The following is an 18,504-nucleotide window of genomic DNA, read 5'->3' as shown; positions in this document are numbered from 1 at the left end:
TGCTTCTGCAACCAGCCGCGTGGAAATCATACGACTTTAGCTTCGGTTTCCTCTAATATTGTTTAGTGCCCTGCTGTGGCCGTGAAACACTGCAACAGACAGCACAGGAAGAAACAGGTCAGAAATGAGCATTAATGAGAATGTCCCAGCAAAAGCAGATAGGCAGGATAAATGTAGGTTTCACTATTATTTCTTGGCTTCTTCTTGATGGATGACACAGCAAATTAGGCAAATGAAGGTACAGAACAAATTACCTACCTGAAAGTATCATTTTCTAGAGACACATGTATGTCCCACATAGAGCTATACACCTGGGCTTCTTAACCTCCAAAAATTCAAATATTCTGGCTGAAATTATCCAACAGAGAGAGGTTTTGCTGTGGCTTTAAATCAAAACTGGCAGGAAACCTCAGTCGTAGAACGGTGGTTAGTATCTTCAGTGCTAAGATCCCACTGCTAAGTCATCTCTTAAGGCAGCACTCAAGCTATCACCTTCCAGCTGCCAAGGTAATGCAAGCAGGAACTCTCTGGAATTTCTAAGGAGATTTTCCTTGTCAGGACAGCAAATTCCCCAAATAAGGCAGTCTAAACAACAAATAGGTCTAATAAGGAATCAATAATTCAAAATAACATTTCAACATTTCTTATCAAAAAACAAACAAAAAAAAAAAAAACAAAAACAAAAACACACGCTTAGCCAAACTCACAATTCCTCCCATACAGAGGATACTATAAACAGATGCCTGGCCAAAAGGCGACTCCGTAACAGAGAGGCAGCACTTTAGTCAGGGAAGAGCCCTTCTCTGGGCAGAGCATCCCAGCTAATTCGCTTTGAAGTTCAACACACAACCTAGTGAAAGCAACAACTTTTACATCTCAGCTGCTTATATCCATATACGACAGAAATGCCTGTAACCGGCTGCTCGACAGGCTCCTTACAACACATGTTTTTATATGATAGAAGACGACCTTGCCCTGGAGTAACAGCAAGAGGAAGAAGAAAGTTGCTTGTTGCTCTTGCCAGACCTGATCAAACTGGAGTAGAAAGCCTAGCAGCTCGGCAGCTGGACTGCTGCCCTCCAAGAAAGGATCTTTTATTGATGGTGGGTCTGTAAAGCGCAAGAATAATTGGCCTGAGTCTGCAACTTTTACTCTTTCCACAAATCTATGCTGCAAACACTATTTCTGCTCCAGATATAAGCTAAATGACCACAAAACACCACTAAATCTGGAAAAAATAAATCACCAGGGACCCTGCACACTAGCTACAGTTCTATAGAAGCCTTAAAAATAGAAGGGATAAATGCAAGAAGCTATGGCTTCTGGCAAGCTCTCTGCAAGACCAGGAAACACTATTATGGACTTTCCAAAAGCCTGATACTTGATTTAAAATATAATCTGACATTCATGACCTACGTTCTTTCAAGCAAGCCACAGAGGTCCCTTTCCTAAGACAGCTGCAAAGAGCCCAGAACATTTAAGAGTAAGTGGGTTGCTCAATTTTTTTAAATGCTGTACAACTGAGAAAAGAAAAAATATCTCTAATCACAAGAAGTGTCACCCTCCCCCCCCAAAAAACACACACACAATACTGCTTCAGGTATGACAGTATTTTGATATCTGCAATTACATGTTCTCTCAGGAAGCAATTCCTGTCAGGATATACATAGCTATGTGCCTGGGTAGTGAACTGGAAGGATTTAGGCAAGTTTCACCTTAGAAAGAGCAACGGGTTGCAAAAATGCTTCCAGTCACTACTCCTGTGTTACAAATCAGTCAGTGACAGAGCCATTTCTGACCATCTCTCACTCCCCAACTGCTCTCCTGTCCTTCTACCAACTGTAAAATCATCTGCTTTTGTAACAGCCAGAAAGGCCCAAACTTCTCGTTTTTCAGATCAAACCATTCTATAATGTAATAAAAAGCTTGACTTCACTAGAAAAGTAGCTTGCCTTTCCTGCTGTTAGGACCAAGCTCAGACACAAGGCACACATGCCCAAAATTGAGTATATGACCTCTGGTCCACAAAATAAAACATAACTACCAGAAAACGAGCATTTCTTTTTAAACAGGAATGTGATGAACTAGGATGGTAAACACCATCAAAATATTCACCTCCACAGCCACCGTGTATGCATGCAACGCTCCTCTGATCTTCCCTGCTCTACCACACCACTCACCACAAGTTTACACACAAAAATGAGACTTTAAAAATTATGTAGAAGGCAGGCAATGAGAGTCCAGCAGTTAAAATAACTAAGGCCAAGAGATTCTTTTTCTAATTGAATCTCTGTCCTTCACTCTTACCACAAAGCCTATTATTCTCATAACAATATGAGCAGACAGATAACACTGCTGGTACTGATTTTGGATTTTCTCGGCTCTAAATGGTTCACATCTGACTTGTAGTTTTAACTGGATGAGGGATGGCGACCTTGAGGAGCAAACAGGCAGTTTTATAGGCTGGTAAAAAATATCTGTTGCCTGACTCTGAAAGCTGTTAAATTTTTTTCTGTTCCAGCTGGCAGCTTCCGGCTGTGTTCTCACCAACCGGAGAAGGATGGATTCGGCACAGACACCCTCAGACAAACATTACAAATTTATGATCATGTAAACGTGTGGCTGCTGGTCACGATTGCAACACCTTTTGGTAGGTAATATGGGAAGTATGAAGCACAACAGCTTTTCAAGGAAAGGAATCACTGGTGCTCCCCCTCCCCTCCACACCAAATCTCACTCCGCCTTTCAATTCGCCTGGACTTGAAGGCAGACTCCCATCATTTTCTCTGTTAGAGAGAGAAAGGGGTCAGCCAAGCAGAAATACATTGACATCTCCTACACACAGTTAGGTCAGGCTGTAACAGTAAGAATGTGTACAGATTGAATTACCTGGGTCTGGGAATACATTTAAATCCCAGCGCTGCAGAACAGCAAACACAGCATAAGGCAGTACGCTGGGGCCCTGCAAAAGGAGTAGCAAATGCTTTTCTAGCAGAAATCTCCAAGAGAATGAGGGCTCTGAAATTGGGCCTGGATACCCTAACATCGATGGGAAAGGCAAACAGGGGCTTCTCATCACCTGGTCCTTTCTGGTCATCAGCACAGCTAGGAACATGCCAGGAGAAATACCCCAAATAGCCATCTGAAATTTATGCCACAGTTAAAGCAAAACCCCTATTTTTAAACTGACAGCCTCTTTTAGAAAGCAGGATGGCAGATTAAATGAACATATTATTTACTAGGCTGTCTTATAATTAATAGAAATGTCTTTAAATAAATAAATGTTGTTAATCTTCCTATTAAAGGCAATGTACACCAATCCCTTATGAAAGCCCCCCCAAAGAATTTAAATTAGATACTTCATCAGTTACTGTACCTGCATTAATACCTGAGCTAATTAATTAATAACTGAGCATTAATATTACAGAAGGAAGAAAACCTCATGACAGTAGCATTTGCCCCATATATCACAGATAAAAATCTCAGGGCATTTGCAGGCACTAGGAACTGCAGCATTAAAAGAAACAATATTAGCCCACATCAACAAAACAGCCACAGGTTAGGTATCTAAATAATGGGGACAAACTTCAAACCTTTTTCAACAGGTGTTGAAGATATCAGACTCATCAATAACTACAAATTTTGAAAACCACCCTCCCCTCACAAAATTTTCTAACAACAGGTATCTGTAATTAGAAACAGAGCCTTGACTGTGCATGGGAAGTTCCTCACTGCAGCTATGACATGTAGCTGCAACTCTAAACATCTCCCCGCTTTACACAGAGGGGCTCCTGCATGTCTTGTTCAAGGCTGACGTCTAGATCAGCATTATGGCCCAATTCAAAAATCAATTCTCTCGGCCAAGTTCAGAGCACAAACAACAAGTTAACGATGATAAAGCAATGAAGTGACTAGCTGAAAATAGCCTGCAATGTTACACTGGATGGACTCCATGATCACCAACGTCCACAGCTCTTTCAACTGTTATATCAACTGCACAAATCAAACAAAATAGAACAGACCTCATGGAAGAGATCATCTTATTCTACAAGATTTAAGCAGCCTTTATTATGACTGCTGTGGAGACAGTAAACAGTGGAATTCCTAAAGATGAGATGCTTAATAAGGCTACACAGTATCACGAATAATTACAGTAAAAATCAATGAGAGGTGAAATTACTCTGCTGCGAAATTAAAGTACCATTATTAGCGCCAGCATCTACATCATGTTACAGCATATGATAATAATGGGAAATAAGTCAGAATTACTCGGAACTGTTACTACTCTATTTGCAATGCGGATACTTGTATAGCACTGAAGTGGGCTATGCCTGCAGGTAGAGGGACACCTGCTAACCCAAAACTAAACTCAGTGAGAGTTACTAGCACAGAGGGAGACGCAAGGCATCTTGGCACCCAGCCTTCCCTGCTGACCAGCCAGGGACGTAGGGGTATCTCCTTTCAGAAGAGAGGCGCTAGAAAAAAAAAAACTAATGGATCATTCCTCTAAACCTATATATCCTGGTTCCCATGCAGTTTTCATCTTTGTAAGAACAGAGCTTATCAATTCTCTCTGCTATCATCAAATATCTAATCTGCAGTAAAAGCAAAACAAGCCTTGGAAAGGAGCAGCTCAAAGGAGCTTCAGGACAGTAGCTTGTCCCTTCCACTGCCCAGAGGCAAGACAAGGCATCCTTACATCCTCCATCAGATTACTGTCTGGCCTCCTCCTAACTCTTCATTGAAAAGTATTTCAAAATTTCTCTAGATATCTTCTTCCAGTGATTACCTCTTTTTAAAAGAAAACAGACCATGGGGAACAAATAGTTCACATGTACACAAAACATCGATTTTGAGATTCTGATGGAAAAAGATTGAGAGAGAGAGAGAGAGAGAGAGAGAGAGATTTAGCAGACTACCTGGGAGGAAGAGGAGATATACAAACTCAGAAAAGGTGGTATGAATCTTTTTCCAGCTTGTAGACTTGGATTCAGGCTTGAATTTGTTACTGACTGACAGCTGACTGAAAACCTATATGATGAGGCCGTGCAGTCTCAATCCACTTCCTAGTCTGCCATTATGATAGAAAGCAATAAACACAGATGGCTTTACTGTGCAGTGAAGAAGCCGAAGTTTGACTACATCCACAGACACTCTTTTGTGGCAGAGGTCCAGCTCACAGGTCAGGGACGATGCTTCTGGGGAAACTTCAATAGCTTATAAGGAGAGTTAAAAGAGAGAAAAATACTCATGTAGATATTTTAAGGTGGATTAACTGATCAGGCAAGTGCACAAAAAACAAGACTGTATTTATTTTTCCACTTGTTCAGGCTCAAAAATTACTATTAGTCATCTACTAAAACTACAGCTTTGCTGTTATGAGTTGAAGGTAAGAGCTTTTGTTTCTACTCATACTATAGTCCCTCAAAAATAAAAAGTAAATATTCGTAGAATTAAATCATTGTCACTTTGCAGATCTTAGGATTTTTGCAATTTTCTTTTAAGTGCCATTTCCTGAGCTTCAGTAACTATGTAGAAATCTCATCTTTCCACAGAAAAAGGAAGCTTCCATCTCTCTTTACTACAGAGAAAGCCCTAATAATCTGAACCTGGAAGATACAGAGCCTAAAATTAATTTTAAAAGACACTAAATATTGCCTTTTTTAAAGACCCTCATAGGATGAGGTCATGACCCCAGTTAAGTCAATGTCAGGATTTAGGAGACCTTGGATTTAAGAGACCTCACTCACAATACTTGAATCTTTATAGTGGAAAAGACTGCTATTTAATACCTAATACTTGAAATCAACTGTACTTGTAACTAGTTCTCTACCTAAGCATCAAAGGCAATATTTGCAGATCTGGATGGCCTGAGTTCATAAATATATTGGGTGGGAACTGTAAACGCTGATCTTACAAGTGCTAAACAGAAAGAACATCAATGGCAGTCTAAGAAAATTGCAAGCACTCAATATCTCCACAAATTAGAGGCTGGCTGTGACATAAAACATGAGGTTGTCTTAAAACAGCAACAGCTTACACCTTCAAACAAAGCAATACCAACCACAGAATGGAAAACAAAATATTTTACATTATTTATTGCACGGTGCAACTTGAAGTTTTTTCAGTTAAAACAACTGCTGGATTTTACTTTAGAATTATACTAGTAATATACTTGTGATGTAAACATTTTTGAGGAAGACATATGGAACTACTTTTGGAACTTACTTCACTTAAAATAAAAATTCCTGGTTTTATGGCCTTTGAGTGATTGATATTACCTTTACTAGTTAACAATACATTATACAGCAGAAGAAACGATGATTTGATAGTTGAAGTCAAATGGACCTCCTGGGATTTTAGATAATCTTTTTATATTAAGAGAGTATGGCATCATAAAAGCAGGTTTTGAAGTAATGTAAGTGCATCTAATGTATGACTGGCATCAATAGCTGTTCATAGACTGACACAGACAGGCTCAAGAAAGTTAAGTAATATCATCCACACAGCTAATTAATCACTGTGGAAATTAAAGTACTAAACATTCAGCCATTGCCTGGGATGGAATCGCAGGTACTGCAGGAGAAAAGGCTCATGCAGGCTGACTTGGGTATCACAATACACAGCCAATAAAGCCCAAATCTTGCAAGTGTCTGAACAGGCACTCCATTTGTGCCTTGCTATTTCACCACTTTCAAGAAAAAAGATTCCTATTGAAGCTAGATTTTGTGTATTCATCCTTGGTTTGAAGCCTTGTGTGTTGATACGCACGCAGAGATATACACAGTTGATTTTCTTGGCCAAGAAAAGCTGGGGGGGAGGGAGGCCTTTTCACCCACATGACCATGCCAAATTTTTGTTCATTGCTAGCCTGGCATCTTGCACAGAAAAAGCTTATGTAGCCATTCTGTGTCTATGGATCCCCATTTTAACTACGGTACTTTTTAAGCAATTGACTGATTTCAACCAAATTCAACAGAAGAGCAGGACTAACAGGTAATTATGTAATTACACTTCTGTAAAAACAAGCAAGCCAGGAAAGGCAAAACTGCAATTTGAAATTTTACAGGCCTGCCCCAATAACTTTAAAAACTTGTCATGCAATTTCAGTAATTGAGGATAGTCACCCAAGTGTCACATCATAAATGCAGCCTGCAGAAAGAGGGGACTAAATGGAAAAAAATGTTAAGAGTTATATGAAGATAATGGATAAAAATAAAATTGTTATGTGTCAGCTGAAAAGTCAATCAACCTCAATATATAAGTTCACAAAAAGCCTCATTAATGCTGCTATTCAGAAAACTACTTGTTTGTTTAAGCAGACAAAGCATCACTGTTTTAGTCTTTAAAAGCAGATGGAGTGGTAAAGGAAGGATATCTGAAGCTGCAAAAAGGAAAATGTACAAGGGGGAGAAGGCAAGAAAGCTAAAGAAACATACACACCCACATACACACACCAAAAGCAAACCTGCAGAGCCCCACCTCAGACAACTAAGCTTTTTTTTTTTTTAAAAAAAAAAAAAAATCTACCTATGCTTTCCCATGGAACTCCCTATAACATGTAACTAAGGTAATAAATCTGCACACTACAGATTTTTGGAGGAAAATGCATTAGGACAGGAGTCAACCACTATGCTGCCCTTCCAGCAAGATTTACTAGTTGAAAACCAGCAACAAGCTAAACATTCATACTATCTCCAGCTGGACTGAGCTAATTCATGTCTGCTCCAAGCAAAGTCACATTATCCTCAAAAATATTTAGTAATCATACCCTGCCACTGTTCAGAAAGAGATCAGATATTTAAATGGAAAACAACAATATCCACACTCAAATTAGATTACAAATTGTACAAAAACCACTTTGGGACGTAAATCAAATGCTAACTGCCTGACAGCAGGAAGAATTTCTCCCCATGGATACAATATCTATTACAGTAGTTCTGTACTTCCTCTGCAGCACTGAAATTGGAGACCACTGGACACACAGCACTGGATCGCAACTCTACTTCTAATCTCCGAATCTCCACTAAGGATATACATTCAGTAACATCACCAAGAACTAGCAAAACACAAAACAACACTACATGCTTTGAGAGAAAGACCTATACCACTCATGATAAATGTGAAGAAGCCAGCAGAAAGCTGAGCACATCCACCATTCCAGAAAGTAGAGCTGGAATGGGTCTGAAGGGCTTCATCTGAAACAGGCTGTGGGGGCAAGGAAGCTGACTATTTTTAACCCATTCCTGATGGATATTTTGCTAGGAGCTTCCTAGGAACCTGCCAGTGGCAATGCCCCAATCCCCACACTGTTGATGGGGATTGATGGCTGAGGTGTCTCAGCCACCTCTTCCTGAGCAGACCACAGTCACAACCATCATCGTGAGATCTCAGCTGTATGCAGAGCAAAACTAAGCTACAGCACCTCCAGGAGGCCACCAAGAGTTATTCAAGAGACAACTGATTCACATCTACGCTTATTTTCTTGGGAGCCTGAAGCACTCAGAAGCATTACGCACCATACTTCCACTCTGCGCTCCCTGTGGAAAAAAAAAAGTGGAGAAAGACTAGACTGTGCAGACATCCTCAGAGCACACCCTCCTCCATAGGCCACTCCTGACTAATTCCCATTGGCTTTAACGGCATAAAATTAGGACTACATTGCATTTTCCTTTGCCTTGCACTCAAGGGGAACACATCAGCCCATGCACCTTGCACACATATATTCTCACCTTGCTTGCACCACTCAGAAGCACAATTCGATGCGTAACACGCTGAGCAGCTCAATTCCCTTCATCCAAACTTTCACATTCAGTACAGGCATCACCTATTAAATTAAACCCAACTAGGTTGGGTTTTTAAATATGCTGATTTGGCTTAAGACGATGCCTAATCGTGGAGCATCATCTGCAACAGTCAACCTTGCAAAAGGAGATGAGTGAATAATTAAAGCATTTTATTAGAGCTGTGTGGCCAACCATCAGGCTCCTACGAGGAAGCATTTAAAGGGCAAAGACAGATACAGAACCCACCACTTTAAAAGCCAGTATATCCTGCATCAACCCCACAAGATCGTAGCAGAGCCCAGTACAAGGCACGTGAGAGCGCTTCTGCAGCACAAACACACACAAATAGGCAGGGAGGAACACAGACCGACTAGCTCACAGGTTATCTGCTTAAATGAGGCACACGGAAAGGGGGTCAGGGCGAAACGCGGGGACCATCTGCTGTGCGTCGGTAGAGCTGCCACAACGCACACAGCACCCAGAACAGCACAAATATATATATACATACATATTTTATATATGTATGTATGCAGATGCTCCCCTGGGCTCTGCTACGATATATATATATAATAGATAAACACACAAAGATTTCCTTTTGTTTAGGCGCTGCTGCAGCAGCTGTAAGCAGTCCGATAAAGCATTTCGCAGGCTGCACATCAGCCCCACGTACACGCGCGCCGGGGCAGTGGCGGACTCCGCGGCAAGGAGCCCGCAGCAACACTCCCGCGCTGTTCCTAGGATACCTACAGGAAAACACACAGCTCCGATCCCTCAGCTCGGCTACGGATAACACGCACGCTTTGGAAAGCCTCGTCGAAATTGTATGAGCCTTAACAAATTAAAAAAAAAAAAAAAAATCTGCAAACTGAATAGCTGAAGGCCCGCACGCTCCCCCCGCACGGCTGGGAGCCCACTGTCGTTCCTCCCCACGCTCCCGGCCCAACAGGTACACCCACGACACGCACACAGGCGGAAAAAAAGGGGGAAAAAGGGGGAGGGGAAATAAGTAATTAAAGGTCCAAACTCCGCGCAGACCCCACGGCCGCCGCACGCCCCCGCCAGCGCCTCAGCGCGCTGCCCACAGCGGTACCGCCGGGTCCCGGGTCCGGCCCGGCCGCGGGGAGCTGCCGGGCGCCGCTTCCCGCTCCTTCCCCGCCGCGCCCAGGCCGCGGCGGCGCCCGGCCCCGCCGGCGCTACCTGCGGGCGCGCAGCGGGCCGGGCCGGGCCGGGCCGGGCGGCGAGGTGCCGCTGCGGAGCCGGCGCCGCCGCTGCCCTCACCTCCCGCGGGCTGCAGCGGGGAGCGGCCGCCGCCGCCGCCCCGAGCCGCCGCCGCCGCCGCCGCCGCGCGGGGTGGGCGCGTCACCTGCGGCGGCGCCCGGCGCTGCCCGGGCGGCGGAGGCGGCTCCCGGCGGGGGTCGGGGCCGGCGCCAGCCCTGCGGCGGAGGGGCGGAGGCGCCGCTCCTCCATCTTGGGGAGGGGGCGCGGCCGCCGGGCAGCGCAGGCCCCGCCAGGCCCCGGACCCCTCCCCCGCCGCCGCCGCCGCCGCCCCTCGCCGCACTGCCCCGGCGGCCCCGACACGGCCCCGGGGCGGACGGAACCGGGCAGCGCCGCGCCTCGGCCGCCGGCGGCGGCGGCGGCGCCAGGGCGGGCGGGGGGCGCTGCGCACGGCGCGCTCCCCTCTTCTTGCTCATAAACGTGCTGCGCTTCTCTTTCTGTTATTCTTCCGTATCATTATTATTATTTTTTTTCGAATTTGCCCTCAGGCCCGCCTGCCTCGCGGTTTACCCGAACCCCTCTTTTTTTCCAGCTCCAAAGAGGCCGAGCAACCCCGCTTCGAGGCGCCTTGGGGCGACTGCGACCTCCTCCAGTGCCAGCAGGGCACAAGCAGCAGCCGGAGGGGTGTGGATTCTCCTCAAAAAGGGCCTTTTTAATCTTTCCAGGGGCTCCCCTGGGCCTCGGCTCTGCTACCCTGGGCAAGGCAGCAAGTAACGCACGCAGCCGAAGCCTTCGGACGCTAAACTGCCGAGTTTTAGTGCTTCCGCTTTATTCCTGGGTGGTCGGCGGGTGCCTGTCGTTCCTAAGTGGGCTGTTGACGGAGGAAAGGTCGTGAAGCTCCCTGTGCCACAGAGGGATGAAGCCACCAGACTTCTCGGGGTGCGAGAAGAACTGCCTCGGCATCCCCGATGGCCAGTCGCAGAGGTGGGATCCTGCTGGAGCCTTACCCGGAGGCATCAGCGCCACCGTGGCCTGGGACCGCTCAGAGCTCGAGCGTGGCGTGTTGAGGATTTTGTTAGGGATTTACCGCTTCCCATGGTGACCAGGTGCACCGGGGCGGCTGCAGCTGGAGAAGGATTGGAGCACGGCACCTCTCCACGACTGTTGCTTGAGCGCCCCAAACTGCACGTCCTCTTTCTGCTTGCCTTCTAGTTCCTCCTTTCCAATTTTTCTTTAAGGGTTGGAGACCTGCGACTGCTCGGCTGGCAAAGCCCTGCCTCCTGATGACAAACACCTCCACCTAAAGCCCCTGTATAAGTTCCCATACCTTATTTAGCACCACTTTTCAATAAGATATAAAGCATTTCTTCCTCTGATTTTGCTCCACCCTAATTCTTCTTCATTCACATTTTCTGCTGAATGACTACGACATGTTTATAGTCAGAACATGCAGAAATGGTTTCTTTCTTTGCTTTTTGCGATCGCACTCCAAAATAATTGGTCTATTTCCATTTGGTAAAAGACCCTTTTCTACTCGAGACCAGGGTCCACGTTCCACAGAAAAGAGCTGGTTTAAGTTTGTCCATCTTAGCAACATTTCAAGCAAGCACTTTCATTTTCAAGTGAAATAAAATACGAAGAGCTTTGAATTTCAAACTTCACTTATAAAGGTTTCGTGCTAATTTGCATCAGCCTGTCAAGGTCCCACATTCTCTGTTCCGCCCGCTACTGATACTCTGTGTGTTGCTGAATTCCGCTTAGTCTTTAATGAATTGTCAGCAATGCTTGACTCAGGAAAAGGGAATTTTGCAAGTCTATAGGGTGATTTAAAAAGTGTTCTGAACATGCAATAATGTTATCTCTTCAGCATGCAACCATTTTTCCCTCCTCTTTTTAGTTTCCTTCTGATTGCTGCCTTCCCAATTTTTTTAACAATAGGCTGTATTACATTTTCTGTGAAGCTATTCAAGTCTTCCTTGGTGTGGGGAGCCTGTGGCTCATGTGCTTGCTTTGTGAAGCAAGGAACTAAATTGCTGAACTGCATGAATGGATTGCTTGTGGCTATAGATGAGGGAGCCTAAAGGAACTGTCTGTTTGCATTTTTTGATAATTTTTCATGCTATCTTATGCCAATTTCGAGTTTTCGGTTTCTGTGCTTCCATGTATTGATTGTTTGGGTCAGCTTTTCTCTAGGCTTTGGAGGCTGAAGATCCCTTATCTGAAGGAAAAAAAGATGTAAAGTGAGTTCCTAACAATTATTCTAATAACAGGACAAAAGGATCAATGAGAAGCCTGCTACATTTATTTGTGATGTTGACCAAGTTTACTTGACTTTGAAGGGGAAATGTGTGTGGAGACAGGAAACCTGGCTATCTTTCTTTTGCAAGGTGGCAGCACTTCTCATGCCCTGTAGCCTTCGTGACTGTACAGAGGGCTCATTTACTGACCCAGTAGGTGAAGGTGATTGGCTTTCAATGCTTTGCATGCTTGTGAGATCCTGATTTTACTAGCACTTTGCACGGTTATGAGATTCTAATTTAACTAACTGTAAAAGCACCAGATGTGTCCACATAAAATTTATTATATCTTCTGCAAGAGAGAATATTCACTTGTATACTCAGAGCTGGCAGCTTTTGAATAATGTGTGCAAGTATACAAAAACACTGTTTAGTTTAACACAGGCTTAGGGAGATAAGCCCTCCGCTCATCCTGCAAGAAGGTGCGTCTCACCATCTCAGTGACAGCATTAGGGAAAGAGTCGGAGCAGGAACTGTCCCTCTCTTTCCTCTCCCCACCTTGGAACAGTGATCCAGTGCCCCCGACTCTCACAAGCAGCCTTCCTTCCCTGTTGAATGCACAAGATGCAGCAAGTCCTGCTGACAAGCAAAAGCGTCAGAGCAAATGGCTCCCATGCTGTAAAACCTAGCCGCAGCATCTATTGCCCACTCACAGTCTGTAAACTGCAGAAATGCTTTGCAATGGAACAAAGCATGAAAGCAGGGTTGCTGCAGATGGTTGAGACTAAGATGATGTTTTCTTGCTGAGCTGGTTCTTACCTTTCATAGCACTGATGAACTAATAGGCTTAAGGCTGATGAAATAACAGGCTTAGCATGCGGTAACACTATCTGAAGACCTCTAAAGCTTCAAACTATAGCCTCCCGCATAAATGCTGATCTGGTTACCTCCATCTGCTTTGCCACAATAAGTACAGTCATTTGGCCAGACAAAAAGCCCTGGGCGGCTGTCATCACCCCAGGGGGACAACCTGGGGCACTTTGGCGCCTGCCTCTCACATGCGCCCCACGTGGCCCCAGGGACCGGGGATGACTGGGCACCTGGGGAGCTGCCAGGAGATGCGACACTCGAATTACCAGTACTTAATCAGGTTTTGTTGCACCTTTTTTTTTTTTTTTTTTTTAATATCCTCCCTCTTGCATCTTAAAAATGTAAAATAAAAATCGATTTTGATTATAGTTCTGCCAACGCTGCAAAAGAGGGTAGTGTTCACTTTAAAAGTATTTGAAAGAGATGTTTTTTTTTCTGATTCTGCCATGGTTTTCAGTTTTTGAAAGTCACTACAAGGTGAGTTCCCTTTCTTGGCTATGCTTTTCTTGGTCATTTGCTTACCCACCTTTGTCAGTCGTACTCGCAGGTTATTTCCACTATGAGGTTCAGGTAAAGCTTCTGCCTAGTTTCCGAGCAGGTTGTCACTAGCGTCTCTCTCCTACCAGTGACAGCATCAGGAAAGATAGTAATAGTACAAAAGGTAAGAATAGCACAGTATAAGCCTTCCTTTCTTTCATTAAAGTATGTTTTCCTTCATCAAGGCAGGTGGATATTCCTTCCTTATTCAAGACACTAGTCTTATACTGTCTCTTCATGTCAGTAGCTCAATTTCTTTTCATTTGTGCATCACTGCATTAACAAGGCACACTGGTGATTTTACTGAGAGTTGTCACAGACAACAGTATTACTTCCATTTGAAATGTTGTAATTTAGCAACATTTCTGCCTACCACATCTTCCATGTGGGTGCTCTGTTTTCTTAGCCTTTACTGAAATGACAGTGTTAGGCTGATGGTTTCCTTATGGCCGTGGCTGTGTTTGCTCTCAGAGCTGGTGTTTTGCGGTGTGCCTTATATCCAGGAAATAAAAATATGTGTTAATTAGTCTTTGTTATAGCTTTAGTGAAGACCACACCTGAGAATTTTCACCTTCACGACATGCAACAAAGTCACTCGCTCTGTAACCCCTGCTTGAGCTAATTTGCCTGGATTAGGTATTTCAAGACAGCATCTGCACGCACTGTGTCTTCAGGAGGAATTTGTACTGGGATACCTGACACCGGGTAAAAACACGCTAAAACATGCCAAAGTGACAACATGACCTCGGTGGAGCTTTTCGGTGGAGTTGAGCTGGTACAACGGAGGAGCACGCCGTTCGCTCACCCAACCACCGCCCGTGTGTGTCCGTGCTGTTTTTCGCGTCCTCTTGCTCTCCCTGCTAACTATTTCCCACTCTCTGCGTTGCTTTGGTTTCTCCTCCAAGCACTGGAGGGCAGGGACTTTGCAGAGCAGCCGTGCGGTACAGGTATCCCGGGTTTGTGCTTTGGTCCAGTCATTTTGGATGTCCTGTCTGTTCCTGCATCGAATGAACTCGCTGACCCTGATATAATGTGTGATATTTATAGGTTTAATCTTCCTTATGCTTCTTTGTAAAATCAATCTTTTGTTAGCTATGGTTTCAGATTACTCCTCTCATTTAAGAGGGTAGACATTCCTTAGGTATATGCTTATAGCTGTGACAACACTGTTTTCTGCAGTTACATGAGTATTTGCCTTCTATTTATTTTTTTCATTTGATTTTTAAAAATTCATCTATTTATTATTCACTTCCCTAGATGTTTAACATCTCTTTATTTTGTTCTATGCATAGCTCTTCTCTTCTAGTAATTTCAGATTATTTTATGTGGAAAAGTTAAAGACTTCTTAGCTGTATCCTCAAAGGAAACTGCTCCCTTTGAGGTCTGAATCAGAGTACTAATAAAATGATGCTTCCTGTAGTACATGATTTCCTCAAGCTCCATTGTTATTATTACCAGTAAGAGAGAGAGATTTTATTTTCTCACATCCACATGTTTGTATAAGTCCTTTGGGATATACAGGTGCCATAATACTATATCACTGAATCAGCAAAAGAAATCAAATTATAATTTGTAGCCCAATAAATCTTTCCATTAGTTTTACTTTACTATTCTATCCCTTTAAATATTTATAGTTAAATTTTCTCACAAGTGTTAGTTACCATATCCAGCAGATATTTTTACCTTTTACATCACTGATTAAATGAAGAGGCGTATTAATTTAAGTGCTCTGACTACTCTTGATTGTCAGCAATTTGGATATTTATTAAGTGTTTTAAAGTGTATTTAATTAAAGATGTAGTGTTGCTTCACATTCAAAAGTCAGTAAAACATTTAGCATTTAGGTCCTCTTAATTATTTTGAGTATGATTACTTTTACTACAGTTCAAGGAGTTTTAAAAGCTGTATGCGTAATTTCCTCATGCTGAAAGAATGACTAACCACTAATTATATTGAATATAATCTTTCTCTTGTTTATCTTTATAATTAGAAAAAATGAATTGGCCCTTACAAAGCGTTACATCTTTGCTTGTTCTTACTAAAAATAGTATGTCCTCACTCTAACTATTTCAAAGGGTAAGAAAGACTGCTGATGAATGGAGGGCTCAGTTAGGCAATGCTAGAGATGGATCTCGAGTTTAGACACCCGTAGGTACAGCTCTTGAGCTAAATCATGTACAGGTCCAACTCACTTTTTCTCTTCTGTCTTCCTCAATTTAAAAACCTATCCAAGAACATCAGCCATTAACCTTTTTTTTTTTTTTTTTTTACCTTCCAAAATAGTCCAGAAGGTGTAGTCCTATGAGCAAAAGCTGCCAAAATAGAGGAAGACACGCCAGCTGGTGCGTCTGCTGGCAAAGCACAAGCAGTTCATTGTACTTTCCCCTCCTCTTGAGATTTTTAGAGAGGTTAAAGCATTATCCTCTGTCTTCATCTTCCCCGCAAAACTTTTGGCTGCAACTACCAGAGAAGGAACTCTAAATCATGAAAAAAAAAAAAAAAAAGTGACATTTCTTTAGTTTTAGTGAGGGGGAAGAAGGCATGAGAGAGCTCAGAGGATATGGCTGGGCCAGCCCCATTTGAAACCAGCATGGAAAACCCTGGCAATTGTGGGCTTTTCCCTTTGCTTTTTTATGGCACTATTGCTTTCATTATAAAAAGAGCAGGTTCTGGGCCCAGCAGAATAAAAACAGCCTCAGTGACATCTCCTTCCTTATTTTTGAAGCTCAATTATTGGAAAACAATTGCATGTGCTGAGAGTGATCAGAACATTAGGATTTGGACGTACTTCCCCAAAGATACCAGCCTCTTTCACCTTTAGTAGAAGAAATTTGGAGTTTGATGTTTAAAGAAGTGAACGCAGAACTGGACATTCCTGCAACTGCTTTCTTTTGAGGTGATCTAACACTTCGAGGTTTGTTCTGTTTTTTAACCAAGGGCAACTACCTCTCCTGTTGAATCAATGGAAAAATGCATTTACCTCAGGCCTCTCAGTTCTTGGGATGAGAGGAAGCTGGTTAAGGATCCTGCTGTTTTAGGGTAAGCTTCAACACAATAGATGCAGATCACTTGCTTGTGAAGGACGTTAATCAAAAACTGAGATCATCAAACAGCTTGATGCGGAGCTGTTACTTGTCACCTACACGCTGGTAGAGTTCAGTAAGGACTCAGATGTCTGCTTCAGGATACACAGACCACCTCTGTTTGGCTTGGGCCTAAATGGCTAGAGATCCACAGATTTGCCTTCCATTACCGTGTATTGCTCCAAGGCCCAGTTTGCTGTTTTCAGGGTACAAGCAGCTGTGCAAGGCAGACATGGAAAGGGCAGTGTCACACACTCTTCTTTCCTCAGTGCTTGGCTGGTCTAAGCATGTGTGCAGATGTGAAAGGCTAAGCCATAACACCACAGGGATTAATTCTCACTCGGTTGATTGTTCAGTTACTCAGTGTTGCTGGTTTGATGTGGATCTAACATGGCCATTTGAGTGCACACTACAGCTGTCCAACCATGCTACCCCCAATACTCATTTATGCTGGCTTTACACTATATTGTCGCTTGTAAACCGGTTGCAGAAAGACAGACAAGACTTGGTCCAAGAAGGTTAGTGACAGAGAGATGATTTCTGTGGCAGTCTAAAGCCAACTGGTGCAGAAGTAACTCCTGACCAGGAAGATGAACTGATGGCATCATTTAAATCAGTCTCGGCTCCTTACCGAAGGGTTACGGTTAGATGTGAGTATCCAGCATAAGGAGTGGAGACCACATTCCCCACCTACTAAGCAAACACACTAACCTCTAGGACCAGGCAGTTTCACGCTCACTTTTCTCTAGTGCAAGGAACAAGCCAGACAAAACGGGGCAGCTTCCAAGAGAAACAGAGACCTCTCCCGTAGCCAGCAATACTCTTTAAGATGGTGGTTTGAGCTGTCACCTGGAAGCACAAATTCAAATCTCTTCTCAAAGAGGAAGGGAGCAGACTCCAAGTTTCCTCTGTCCTTGGAGCTTCCCTCATTGCCAGGGCAGAGAGCAGGGTGGTGCCACTGTTGTTTTCCTCCAACTACACAAGCAGTGACTCAAGTAGCAGCAGGGCCACAGCGATGAACACTAGCTCACAGCTGGCTGGGGCCACGCAAAGGGGTCAGACTGCCATCATCATCCCTTCCCAGCATTTCCTCCTGCCTATCCCCAGCATCTTCCATTCAGCTTGTTTTCTGTAGGGTAGGGCTCCTGTTCTTAAATACACAACTCTCCTGTGCTGTGCGTCAGCAGTCAGGTACCAAGAAGAGGGGGTAGGAGGGGGGAAGGAACTAGTGACAATCATCATTTTGACACTTCAAATCTTAGTCCTGCAGTGATTTTACTAACACCAGCACACTACGGTTTATTTTTTTACTTAATGTCCATTAAATAAAATGTCCAAAGCCATTTGTAAGCCTTGGGCTTGAGACCAAAGACAAAAAAAAAAAAAAAAAAAAAAAAAAAAGATTAAGTTTAGACTCTCATAATCCTCAGTTGGTGCCCAGCTTCCTATCTGCACCACTATAATCTTTAAAAAGAGCAAGCTTGCAAATTTGTACTTTAATACAGACACTGGGTGTACTTTACACCACTGATAACAGCTTTTTCATGCTTCCTCTCCATACCCACTGCTCTAGATGTTACCTTTGAAATGTAGGGGTCAGACTTTCCATTTTACATTATCGTGATAGGGCTTAGTACTTTGTACATATGTAGAATAACATCTTCTGAGATTGATTACACAGTTCCTTGATTAAGAAACTCTGATCTTTTGCAAAGTCAGTTAGACCCTGAACTGCTTAAGCTTTGCACAACAATTTAAAATAGCCTTTTATTTCCA

The sequence above is a fragment of the Rhea pennata genome, chromosome 2 (genome assembly GCF_028389875.1).
Source record: "Rhea pennata isolate bPtePen1 chromosome 2, bPtePen1.pri, whole genome shotgun sequence".
NCBI lineage: Eukaryota > Metazoa > Chordata > Aves > Rheiformes > Rheidae > Rhea > Rhea pennata.
This window is presented reverse-complemented; position numbering follows the sequence as displayed.